Below are 12,070 nucleotides of genomic sequence, written 5' to 3' on the forward strand. Positions count from 1 at the left end.
ATACACTGACTCTGCGTGCAATGAACGCAAGAGAAGTGACACAATTTCACCTGGTTAATATTGCCTGCTAACCAGGATTTATTTTAGCTAAATATGCAGGTTTAAATATATATACTTCTGTTTATTGATTTTAAGAAAGGCATTGATGTTTACGGTTAGGTACGCATTGGAGCGACGATACGCACCGCATCGATTACATGCAACGCAGGACACGCTAGATAAACTTGTAATATCATCAACCATGTGTAGTTAACTAGTGATTATGATTGATTGATTGATTGATTGTTTTTTTATAAGATAAGTTTAATGCTAGCTAGCAACTTACCTTGGCTTACTGCATTCGCGTAACAGGCAGTCTCCTCGTGCAGTGCAATGTAATCAGGTGGTTAGAGCGTTGGACAAGTTAACTGTAAGGTTGCAAGATTGAATCCCCCCAGCTGACAAGGTAAAACTCTGTCATTCTGCCCCTGAACGAGGCAGTTAACACACCGTTCCTAGGCCATCATTGAAAATAAGAATGTGTTCTTAACTGACTTGCCGAGTTAAATAAAGATGAAATAAAGGTGCAAAAAAAAAAAACATAATTAAATCGGCCAAATCGGTGTCCAAAAATACTGATTTCTGATTGTTATAAAAACTTGAAATCGGCCCCAATTAATCGGCCATTCAGATTAATCGGTCAACCTCTAACACAACCGACGTCTACTATGTATTTACATCACATACTCTACGCTATCAAGAATTTCACACATATTATGTAGATACTGACTGTTAGCACTTGGTGGCCAATAGCAACACCCCAAAAGAAAAGGATTTAGCTGTGCCAAGTTAACCTGCAACCACAACACTTCAATAACACTTAACATAAGATCTTCACTAAGCGTTACAGGGATATGGCTCTGAATATACGTATATAGCAACACTTCCGCTATAAGGATTTCTGTCTCTTCTATAGATGTTATATCCTTGTATTGCTACTGCTGTATCATCAAATAAATTATCTCAGTGAGTCTCAGAAATTGTGAAAATAAACTCAGCAACGAAATAAACGTTCTCTCACTGTCAACTGCGTTTAAATTTCAGCACAATTAACATGTGTAAATATTTGTATGAACATAACAAGATTCAACAACTGAGACATAAACTGAACAAGTTCCACAGACACGTGACTAACAGAAATTGAATAATGTGTCCATGAACAAAGGGTTGTCAAAATCAAAAGTAACAGTCAGTATCTGTCTGGTGTGGCCACCAGCTGCATTAAGTACTGCAGTGTATCTCCTCCTCATGGACTGCACCAGATTTGACAGTTCTTGCTCTGAGATGTTACCCCACTCTTCCACCAAGGCACCTGCAAGTTCCCAGACATTTCTGGGGGGAATGGCCCTAGCCCTCACCCTCCGATCCAACAGGTCCCAGACGTACTCAATGGGATTGAGATCCGGGCTCTTCACTGGCCATGGCATAACACTGACATTCCTACAGGTAATCAAGCACAGAACGAGCTGTATGGCTGGTGGCATTGTCATGCTGGAAAGTAATGTCAGGATGAGCCTGCAGGAAGGGTACCACATGAGGGAGGAGAATGTCTTCCCTGTAACGGACAGTGTTGAAATTGCCTGCAATGACAACAAGCTCAGTCCGATGATGCTGTGACACACCATCCCAGACCATGACGGACCATCCACCTCCAAATCAATCCTGCTCCAGAGCACAGGCCTCGGTGTAAGGCTCATTCCTTCGACGATAAACGCGAATCCGACCATCACCCCTGGTGAGACAAAATCGCGACTCATCAGTGAAGAGCACTTTTTGCCAGTCCTGTCTGGTCCAGCGACGATGGGTTGTGCCCATAGGCAACATTTTTGCCGGTGATGTCTGGTGAGGACCTGCCTTACAACAGGCCTACAAGCCCTCAGTCCAGCCTCTCTCAGCCTATTGCGGACAGTCTGAGCACTGATGGAGGGATTGTGCGTTCCTGGAGTAACTTGGGCAGTTGTTGTTGCCATCCTGTACCTGTCCCGCAGGTGTGATGTTCAGATGTACTTATCCTGTGCAGGTGTTGTTACACGTGGTCTGCCACTGCAAGGACGATCAGCTGTCCGTCCTGTCTCCCTGTAGCGCTGTCTTAGGCGTCTCACAGTATGGACATTGCAATTTATTGCCCTGGCCACATCTGCAGTCCTCATGCCTCCTTGCAGCATGCCTAAGGCATGTTCACGCAGATGAGCAGGGACCCTGGGCATCTTTCTTTTGGTGTTTTTCAGAGTCAGTAGAAAGGCCTCTTTTGTGTGCTAAGTTTTCATAACTGTGACCTTAATAGCCTACCGTCTGTAAGCTGTTAGTGTCCTAATGACCGTTCCACAGGTGCATGTTTATTAATTGTTTATGGTTCATTGAACAAGCATGGGAAACAGTGTTTAAACCCTTTACAATGAAGATCTGTGAAGTTATTTGGATTTTTACGAATTAGACAGGGTCCTGAAAAGGGGACATTTCTTTTTTTTGCTGAATTTCTGAATGTTATCTGATGTTAGCAAGTTATTGATATCCATTAACCTTATTTCTAAGGGTTGAGTTTTTCCACATTTTGTTACATTACATCCTTATTCTAAAATGGATTAAATACAAAAATGCCTTCATCAATCTACACACAATACCCAATAATGACAAAGCAAAAACAGGTTTTAAGACATTTTTGCAAATGTAAAAAAAAACAAAAAAAACGTAAATACCTAGTTTACATAAGTATTCAGAACATTCGCTATGAGCTCAGGTGCATCCTGTTTCCATTGATCATCCTTGAGATGTTTCTACAACTTGATTGGAGTCCACCTGTGGTAAATTCAATTGATTGGACATGATTTGGAAAGGCACACACCTGACTATATAGGGTCCCACTGTTGAGAGTGTATGTCAGAGCAAAAACCAAGCCATGAGGTCGAAGGAATTGTCCTTAGAGCTCCGAGACAGGATTGGGTCGAGGCACAGATCTGGGGAAGGGTACTAAAACAATTCTGAAGGTCCCCAAGAACACAGTGGCCTCCATAATTCTTAAATGGAAGAAGTTTGGAACCACCAAGACTCTTCCTGGAGCTAGCCGCCTGGCAAACTGAGCAATCGGGGGAGAAGGGCCTTGGTCAGGGAGGTGACCAAGAACCCGATGGTCACTCTGACAGAGCTCCAGAGTTCCTCTGGAGAATCTTCCAGAAGGACAACCATCTCTGCAGCACTCCCCCAATCAAGCCATTAAGGTAGGGTTGTCAGACGGAAGCCGATCTAGTAAAAGACACATGACAGCCCACTTGGAGTTTGCCAAAAGGCAACTAAGGACTCTCAGACCATGAGAAACAAGATTCTCTGAATCTGCCTGAATGCCAAGCGTCACGCCTGCAGGAAACCTGGCGGTGGTGGCAGCATCATGCTGTGGGGATGTATTTCAGTGGCAGGGACTGGGAGACTAGTCAGGTTCTAGGGAAAGATGAACGGATTCAAGTACAGAGAGATCCTTGATGAAAACCTGCTCCAGAGCGCTCAGAACCTCAGACTGGGGCAAAGGTTCCCCTTCCAACAGGACAACAACACGAAGCACATAGCCAAGACAACACAGGAATGGCTTCGGCACAAGTCTCTGAATGTCCTTGAGTGGCCCAGCCAGAGCCTGGACTTGAACCCGATCGAACATCTCTGGAGAGACCTGAAAACAGTAGTGTTGCAACACTCCCCATCCAATCTGACAGAGCTTGAGAGGATCTGCAGAGAAGAATGGGAGAAACTTCCCAAATACAGGTGTGCCAAGCTTGTAGCGTCATACACAAGAAGACTCGAGGCTGTAATCGCTGTCAAAGGTGCTTCAACAAAGTACTGATTAAAGGGTCTGAATAATGTAAATGTGATTTTTCCGTTATTTATTTTTAATACATTTGCAAACATTTCAAAAATCCTGGTTTTGCTTTGTCATTATGAGGTATTGTGTGTAGATGAGGAAAACAAATGATTTAATCAATTTTAGAATAAGCCTGTAACATAACAAAATGTGTAAAAAGTCAAGGGGTCTGAATACTTTCGGAATGAACTGTACATTAATATGTGCTATTTTCAGCACTTTCCTTGTAGCTTATCAGAGATATACATAATATGGAAAAGACCAAACAAAGCAAGAAAAAAATAAATACATTCAGAAGTTCATTGATCTGTGTGTGTGTGTGTGTGTGTGTGTGTGTGTGTGTGTGTGTGTGTGTGTGTGTGTGTGTGTGTGTGTGTGTGTGTGTGTGTGTGTGTGTGTGTGTGTGTGTGTGTGTGTGTGTGTGTGTGTGTGTGTGCGCGCCAGAGGGTTGAAGCTACGAACCCATAGGCTTGGCTCTCTCATTCCTTCCAGGCTTTTGGGAGGGAGGGTAGACAATGAGCCTGTCATAGCAGATGTAAGCTAGAACTGATGTCTTTGAACCTCAGGAACTTGAACACTATAGGCCTGGGCCTGTTACCTGGGCCGGTGGTTGGTTTTCCAGTCCTGTGGGCGCACTTCCACCTCAGTCTTCCTGTGGTCCATCTTCAGTTTCTCAGTTATCATTTCCCTCACTTTGTCAGACTCCGTTCAGGCCTCGTGGGGATTTTGCAATTCCGTCCACAACAATGTTGTTCCACCTTGATTGTCCCTCGAGATAATCTGATTGCTCTCATTGTTATCATGAATTCACATACAGAACTGATGTCCTCTCTCAATGACTTACAGATTGCTGTCATCTTGTCGTTCTCATGTTCAAACTCAGCGAGCTGACCTTGGGAGAACTGTTCTTCAGGTCCTGGACCTCTCTAGTCAGGTCGTCTATTATTTTATTAGTTGACTCCACTAGTATTTGGACACAACACTTGAAGCAATTGTTTTGTTGTTGTAGCAACTGCAAATGGCAAACATACACAATCCATGCCTCAATTTTCCCAAGGCTTTAAAAATCCTTCTAAAAAACCTGTCTCCCCCTTAACCGACACTGATTGAAGTGGATTTAACAAGTGACGTCAATAAGGGATCGTCGCTTGATACACCTGGTCAGTTTATGTCATGTAATGTGTTTCTAATGTTTTGAAAACTCAGTATACACGCCGATGAGGAGTTCCCTTACAGAAAGGAGATCAAATGAACACTGCTCAGGCCCTTTGATAGCCAGCTTGTTGGTATTAAAGCCTAAAATGGCCTACTTATGACATGATTAAAGACCAGAAGACTTTTATTGTTTTTTTTTGTCTCAAGGGGTACATCTGCATCTTTCTAAATAACTTTATTACTGTTCCTAAGAAATGCACTGATACTTCATTATCTGAAAAACAAAACAGGCAGACCACAGAGATCAACTTGTCAATCCAAGCCCTTATGACTATTGAATGGGCCTCAATGTGGGGTTTGGGGGTTGGTTAACAACAACAACACCCCTCTTGCCTAAAAGGAATGGGAAGGAATGCCTTTAGCCCTCGCTGTAGTCCCTGGAGAAACCTCATGTTTTCACTCAGACAATGATTAAAGGGATACTCCGGGATTTTGCCAATGAGGCCATTTGTCTACTTCCCCAGAATCAGATGAACTTGTGGAGACCACTCTTATGTCTCTGTGTCCAGTATGAAGGAAGCTAGTGGTAGTTTTATGAGACAATGCTAACTAGCGTTAGCGCAATGACTGGTTACTCATAAACCTCCAGTCATTGCGCTAACGCTAGTTAGCAACTTTCTTCAAACTGCACAGAGGCTTTAAAATGGTATGCATGAGTTCATCTGACTCTGGGGATGTGGATAAAGGGCCTCATTGGCAAAATCCTAAAGTATCCCTTTAACCTACAATACCCCCAGTAGCTCAGCTTGGACAAGAATATAGAACATACAGTACATAGCGACTATGATATACATTGTGGAATGCATGCCTACAATGCTTTACGTTATAAAGGTACTTTCCACAACCCCAACATCCCCCATCAAACATGATCATTTTTGTGTGTGTGTGGGGGGGGTAATTATGTCTTGAAGATAGTAATACAACTTATTTTGATGCCAAACACAACGCTTTATAGTGCTTGTGCAGTATTTTTATCGTAAACAACGACTTTTAAAGCAAGTACATGCAATACCCTTCATGAGAAATTACCATTTTTATTCAATCTTTGTGCCTCCATCAGAAGGCCATTTTGTTCTCTGCAGAGAGGGGGGTATTTATAGAGGCAAGATATTCAGGGAAGGAGTTTGATCCGCTCTGTGTTCTCACTCCTGTGGAGCACGCAATCTCACTTTGCAGCAGCGTCCGCAGCTCCAGCCATACCATTCCATCAGCATAAATGCCTCAAAAACACTTACACACAAAGTATACAGGTGAGAAAAACACTACTTCAGTGGGACTAGGAATGTTTGGGGGGGAGGGGTTCTGAATTGTGACTTCCTTTTACTTTTCAGAATTCCATATAAAAGAAAGTCTTTTGGAAAGGATGTTTTTTTCGATCACTCAGTGGCATGGAGACACAGGAGAATTTGACAAAAACAGCCTTCAGGCATACCTACATTTAGTGATAATAGCTAATGGCACTCTCAATAATAATGGGGTGCACATTTATAAAGCAATCTCTTGAAATACAGAACATATCAGAATACCAGGACTCAAATGAGAGCAGGAATAACCACGGAGAGGAAAGGTTCATTCAAACACAATTTCACCTGACCAATTCCTCTTGTATGAAATAATCAGCATCCCGCACTTAGCCCTCTAAAATAAGAATCACTTTACAGATACAATTACTGCTGTCCCCTCTCTGCCAGAGCCACTGTCAACTGTGTCTTTTAATTCTGTAATCAGTTGCCAGCAGGACCCACTATCGCCGCCTGCATGCCGCGCCAGTCAATACAGACATCCCCAAACACACACCGGCTGGTTTTGTCAAATGTTTTATTGAGTGTAGACATCTGGGCTACTGTAAAACATGCATTATCTCTGGAAGGAGGAGAGGAGCAGCTCGCATTGTCCCTGCTGTCAGCTGTGTCAGGCCTGGCACCAGTGATGGAGATTAATGAAGTATCAAGAGAGTAATACTCTTCTTCAAATGCTCCTACCATTTGGAGGGGGGGAGGGGGGGCATCCTGATCTTAAATAGCAAAGCTGTCAGAGTTTAGTGGATCTGTGCTTTGGCAAGGGGGATTGTATAGAATTCTCCTGGACAGAAAACAAACAGGGATAATGTGGCAGAGTGGGCAGTAGGTAAAACTGAGCCGACTTGGCAGGTAGCAATCAATCTCCAGCTTCATTCTGTCTAAAACAAAGAAGAATTCTCTAACGGCACAGTCCATTCTGGTAGCCGACAGACTGCGACTGAGTCACTTCTTAGTCTTGGGCTGGTTTGGCGTGTTGAATTTGAAAAAGATAATGTCTCCGTCCTCCACAATGTAGGTTTTTCCCTGTTGTCTGTATTTCCCTGCTGCCTGTAAAATAGAGAAACACAACACCTAATTAATGACAGTTATGAAAAACAAGAAGTAGCAAATTAGCAATGAACACACATGCACATCATCTCACTGTCTTACACACATGCGCACACATGCGCACACATGCGCACACACACACACACACACACACACACACACACACACACACACACACACACACACACACACACACACACACACACACACACACACACACACACACACACACACACACACACACACACACACACACACACACACACACACACACACACAGGGTGTCTAGAATCCCACTGAGTGAATAACCCTCTTCTCTGTCAATTTCCATTCATATGTGTTATAGCATCCTCATACTTCTTAAGGAAACAAAATAAGTTCCAACATTTCTTTTGTATACATTAGATGTGTTTGTTCCCCTTCCCGGGCAAACTCAAAATAATTGACTTGAAGTGCTAATACGGACGGGTTTATGCATTCTGGTTCTGCACAGAGCACAATTAATTAGAAGAATCAATGTCCCTTTAAAGGCTCAGGAGACCATTTAATCCAGACCCAATAGCACCAGAAACACTGCTTGGAGAGGGAGACAGGGGGGAAAAAAAATCAATGGCTATTTGTGATTCCTGAGTATGTATTAAACCAGACACGTCTAACTGGTTCATTTGCACTTGAAAGCAGCCATCTGGAGGAGCAAGCTTGGCTTAAGCAGATATGATTACTAATAATGTGATATCCCTGTACGCTGGCCTATTCAAACAGTCCATTCCCACAACTGGCATAAATAGCATTGGCCTTAATGCTGCAGTCAGAAACGCTCTGTGTCCATATATATATATATATATATGATTATATATATTATATATACATATGTATATATTTAACAGGTGGTATCAGTAGCTTTCACCTGGTTAGTCTATGTCATGGAAAGAGCAGGTGTTCAAGGGAATGAGGGATTAGGAAGAGAGCATGCAGCCGGACCTGAGGCTCTGATGTCAGGCTTCCATTTTTTTTTTGGGGTTGTACTTATTACCCCTTTTTCTCCCCAATTGGTAGTTACAGTGTTGTCCCATCGCTGCAACTCCCCTATGGACTCGAGAGAGGCGAAGGTCGAGAGCCATGCATCTTCCAAAACACGACCCTGCCAAGCCGCACTGCTATTTGACACGGCTCGCTTAACCTGGAAACAGTCCAGCTGGCAACCAAAGTCAACTTGCAGGCGCCCAAATCAGCTTGCAGGCGCCCAGCCCGCCACAAGGAGTCGCTAGAGCGCATTGGAACAAGGAAATCCCGACCAGCCAAACCCTCCCCTAACCCGGACGACACTGGGCCAATTGTGCGCCACAGCCTGGGATCAAACCTGGCTGTAGTTACGCCACAAGCACTGCAATGCAGTGCCTTAGACCAATGCGCCACTCGGGGGGGTCTGTCAGGCTTCCATAACATCAGCGTTCAAAACCCCAGAGCCCGGCACATTTCCCCTCTACTGACACTTTAGGAAGTAGTAACCAACAATAGATTACAGCTGAATTATATACATTTTACAAAGACCTGAGGTGAAATATTGAATGTAATATTCTGGTAATGTATGTTTTATTTCCGATGTGGATCCGTATAGGGCAAGTTATGTAGTGTATAAGTCTCTGCCAGACAGAGGATTTGGCTGGCCATCGAGTGAGCTGCGGAGATCTACTTGGTGATAATATGAGTAAGTAGGGCAAGCTCTCACTGCTTGCCAGTGCTAATCACACATCTCCTGCACAGGATTTAGAAGGGATTAGCATCTGATACTCTGATTTCCACTTTGTCCACATCCCTAATTGTTTAATCCATATATTCCATTGGTGAAATAAATACTTTTAGACCTGCTACATTTTAAACAGAACCCGGGGACAATTTAACAGGTAAAAAGTATCCAATTACATCATGGTTTGATCTCATCAACAGCTATTGGCTGGTGGTCAAGTTTAATGGCGTTTGAAGCTTAAGTACCAAGACTATCTACATAATAGCCCTGTGAAGTGCTTTGTACACACTATAATAACAGATGCCAGTCAAGGCTCTGGAGGTAAACCAATAGAGGCACTTCCTCCAGACGCGTGCTAACCACTGACACTGACACATTCATGTCCTGCTGTTCCAATGGCAGGACCATACAAGACAAACCAACAGCATCAGACACGCTAAGTCACGCTGGGTGTTGGGAAATTGCTCCAATCCATTGTGTGACATGGAACACTTTGGAATGTTGTTCCTTGCCCCGAGCTTTCTTCTGGGGGAGAAGGGGAAAAAAAGCAAGAACAAATAGCATTACCTCAACCAGGCGGGTGAGAGGTGTTACAGATGAGGCCAATGTCTTACAGTTACCCTGAACATCAGCACACACTCGCCGAGGGAGAAAAAAACCAAACCTTTAAAGCATTCCCTTACACTACCTGCTGTACTTATCACAACGCTATAGTCTTCTTAAATTCACCGTGAAATACAGTGATTATATTGGACAGAGCAGCGCCCATGTAAAAGCCACAGCCCAGTAAAAAGGTCAAAACAAACATTGGCAGTAATAAAATAAGATATGCAGGCCATATTTATGCGCTGTTCATCCGTGCAACAGTCCTGATGTAAAGAATTTCACACTTTATTTAACTCGTCTCTTTATATCACTCTCACAAAAAGTGCCGAGCTAACGGTCTGCTCTATAGATGTGGCCTTGTGGGGTACAGAGATCTTCCTCTGAGAGGCTGGCCTGAGGTATATGAAAGGCCTACCGTGAGCCTGTTAAAACAGATGGTGATGAAGATATGCGCCGCAGGAGAAGAATGGCAGTGTTTAGAGACATAATCCATTGGCTTGTCAGGTGCGCTGGCGGAGTGTGTGCAGTAATTTCTTCCCCTGGCTAAAGGTGAAGAGTGTTTGCAGTGCAAGCAGTGGGGTGACTGTCAGCTCCACTGATCACAGGAGACTTCCCTCATCTGCACCCCGACGGCTCACCTTGACAGCGTTCTCGCTTGCCCCCCTCTTTAAAATCCGAGAATTTCATTACTTCAGCCATAACGAAGCCCTTCTCAAAGTCCGCGTGGATCTTGCCAGCTGCCTGTGGAGCCTTGGTTCCTTTCTGTCAGGAGGAGGAAAGAGAAAGGACGCACAGGGTAAATGAATTGTTTTGAAGAAGATGGATTTCAGCACAGGACTGACATGCTGTTTGATGGGGGGATGGTGAAGTGAGCATGGGTAGGGGGTGTGTTGGGGGTTATTCTTGCCTCGCTCCTGATTTCTGGATTGCACGTCACACGGTTGTGCCTTGCTAGAGTAGCCTTGAGGCCGATAAGGAGCCTGCGCTGCTATCAATGCCCACCAGCAATTTCTGATTCCGTGGCGTTATTGATTTCTGTCCAAGCAATCTTCCCTCATTGTGGGTTGCTACTCTGGCCTCAGGTCGCCAGAGAGGGAGAGAGGCAGTGTTGCAGGGGGATACACACTGTATTGACCTGGCTGTATCATACCTGACCATTTTGAAATGGAAACTTTCACTACGTTTTATATACAGTCTGTGCGCTATATCCCCTTTGTCATGTTTGAATTTCCTCAAAATGTATTCCTAGCACAGCAGATGATTGAAAGGAAATATAAAGGATCCCTTTATAGAATATACATACATTTAAAACCAACATTATAACAGAATGACCAAGGAAAATATGAAATTGGTTGTTTTTCTCCAAGAACAAAAAACAACCGCCCCCCCCCCCCCCAACTTTTATAAATTCTTCCTACATTAAATCCCATTTAGCATCAGAAGTCACAACGGTCTCTGATAAAATACGCAATTTATATGCATTGAAATAATGCCTGGGAAAATGACAAATGACCCAAATAAGTGACATCCCTGCGCGGCATCATTATGACTTGTGCCTGTCGACCTCCTCTCCCTCTCTCGGCTCTGTAGCACTGTGCTCCAAAACTGCGGAGCACTTTTAATTATGTATATAATCAGGTTGGGGTCAACATATTTCATGCCAAAAGAATGATGTGCATTTAATGACTCCAATACATTACCATCCCTATGCAATCTCATTGACGGAGTGCTTGTAAGTTTAACTACCATTAATCAGCATCAAGGTTTGTCTAGGTAGAGAAAAATAGATTAGGGGCTGATTTTGTCCTATAGCGCATTACAAGAGATACACATCATAGCAGTTAACAGCTATGCAGAGCAGCCTGATAGATAATGGTCACCTCGAGGCTGCCTAATAAAGCATGCTGAAGGGCTTAGCAGCACCATGTTACAGAGTGTCGTTTTTACAATGTAAGATGTATTGGGTTAATATAGCTACTCACTGATGCTTACCTGACTAAACGCCTCACACACAATCAAGGCTAGCCGTAATCAGTTATGTCAAAGGAGACAAGCCCATAGGAGAAATGCTTGGAGGAGTTCTGTTACTTTCCTAAACCCACTGAGGACATCACTCATGGCTGGGCGGAGGTGGCTCATATATTTAACCACTATGATGTCACCCAAATAAAAATGTTCTGTTTATTATCAACCTAAAACGTTTTCTTAATAACATACATACTTTCAGTTTAGTTAGTTGTAAAAAAAATTGTTTAAACTGCTCACGTT

General features: G+C 43.5%; 1 pseudogene; it reads right to left on the reverse strand.

Annotated features, from left to right (window-relative positions):
- Positions 1-7,257: 7,257 nt before the first annotated feature.
- Positions 7,258-12,070, reverse strand: part of LOC139380178 (obg-like ATPase 1) — a 66,188-nt pseudogene continuing 61,375 nt past the window's right edge.

The sequence above is a fragment of the Oncorhynchus clarkii genome, chromosome 22 (assembly GCF_045791955.1).
Source record: "Oncorhynchus clarkii lewisi isolate Uvic-CL-2024 chromosome 22, UVic_Ocla_1.0, whole genome shotgun sequence".
NCBI classification, from domain to species: domain Eukaryota; kingdom Metazoa; phylum Chordata; class Actinopteri; order Salmoniformes; family Salmonidae; genus Oncorhynchus; species Oncorhynchus clarkii.